Consider the following 2,086-nt stretch of genomic DNA (forward strand, 5'->3'; position numbering starts at 1 on the left):
TGGTTGGGCTAGGGCTATTAGGAGGAGCAGCAGAATTATTGGAAACAAGTCAAGTAGCATGAAGCGTTGATTCATCTACCTGCTTGAAACATCCAGGTAAGTAGTGGGCCCCTGGTGTAAGTTGGACACGCTGTTTGACCCTTGCCAACGTTGAAAAAATCGATCTGACGCAGCACCGAGGATGGTGTCGCACCACTCGTGGGACGACAGCTCTGTGTCGGGCCTCGGGTACGACTACGAATCAAGCGGCAGGAAGCTCCGATTTTGGGTTGTTCTGTCGATTTAGAGGAGGAGCTCGCCGGTCGGAATGATTTTGTGCTTCGACAATATTTGTTTTATTGGTCTGGGAACTCCGCTATGCGTGAGACTCTGATATTTTATTGTTTTATGCTTATGTTCAGAGTGCAGGTGTCAATGCTTTGGAATACTTGGACATCCACCATGAACTTGAGAGTGAAGAGGGGAAAGGTGTGGCTGCTCCCAGGTCTCAATTACAATCCACTGAAAACTTCCTTTTCAAATTTCTGTGATGTATTGGAAGATTACTGAACACATAGCTGTCGTAAAATTTAGAGGCATAAAGGTTTCGTGGTGTATTTGGTTAGCACGACGCTCTAACCAGCTGAGCTAATAGGCCTCTTGTTCTTATGGAATTTTTTCAACTTATACATTAGAAAGAACTGAATACATTATCTCCCTCCTGGTCACAGGAAAACCGGAGGCCTTTTTTGGACATTACTTATACTGAAGTTCAATAATTACTAAGGAAATTGATCACTGGTGGATTTTGCGCCCGTCAATCATTATCTCCTTCCATTTTTAAGTACTCTGCGTATTAGTTTTGCCTAAAGTCACATTTATTAATCAAAGTTTATAAAATAGTTATTAACATATACAATACCAAACCAATACTATTAGATTCATCATTGATTATTTTTCCGTATCATATACATTTGTTATTGTAAATGTTATAGAATATGTATTAGCGCACTCCCAATGCATTATCTCTTAATGTGTCCTCATATGTAGCAATCCTTTTTCTTAGAGACGACCACTTCAATGCATTGTCTCTTAATGTCGTATCTAGATAATATTGCATTTAATTAGTGTAGGTATCTTTTTGAATCTTAGTATTGTGGCCTAGTTATAGATAGAAGGGAAGAAGAGAAAAATAGTAGGGAGATAAGCGAGAAATTATCAGAGCACTAATTACACTTCATAGGGAAACAAGCCCAAGAGCCTTACCTCCACCAACATACAATACCCCTTCCTGTTTCCATAGTTACAGTGTCATGCCATCATTTTGCCCATTAGAACATGCTAAGAGGAAAGCATTGAGAGTGACCCATACAACACTCCTTTTTCTTTTCCATAACTACAATGCCATATCATCATTTTGCCTATGCAAACATGCTAATAAGAGCCAAGCATTAAGAGTAAACTTAACACAGTTGGTATATTTGTTTTTGTTGCCTCCAGGCCCTCTACTACCTCACAAGGTCTCCTTACCCACATCGTTTTTTTTTTCAAATTGACATCGCACATCCTCCCCATTTCTAGCTTTTATTACTGTTTTTACATTATACTTGTTTTTTTTGCCATTTACCTACACCGATTTCTTGGCCCCTAATGACTTCCCACCTCCTTCTCGCCGCCTTTCCTTTTGAGCGCTCGTTCACCCCCAAGTCGCAGCTAAGAGCAACTCTAGCAGAGTTATCATATTGGCAGCCTTCGTAATACATATGGAGCACGCTACATAATGTTTAGGAGGCTATGGAGGCTGTGCGCAAACACATAGTCACCATAAATCAACATGCATAAATTCCCCCAAGTAAAGCCCACATGTCATTGGGTCATAGATTCTTCGGCAATAATCCAAATTTCTAAAGAACACATAAAGAAGCATCGATTCCATCCCTATAAATAGGGTAGTAAATTAGTCGCACTACAACACTAACTAGATGTGGCCATGAATACGGTGGCTGGGGCGGGATTGGTGAGAAATGCGGCAACTTGGGCCCTGATAGCCTGGAAACTTGCCTGGACGGCGGCGACATTGCGAATCTCAATGCCCGAAAAAGGGCAT

This window comes from Triticum dicoccoides, chromosome 3A (assembly GCF_002162155.2).
Source record: "Triticum dicoccoides isolate Atlit2015 ecotype Zavitan chromosome 3A, WEW_v2.0, whole genome shotgun sequence".
NCBI lineage: Eukaryota > Viridiplantae > Streptophyta > Magnoliopsida > Poales > Poaceae > Triticum > Triticum dicoccoides.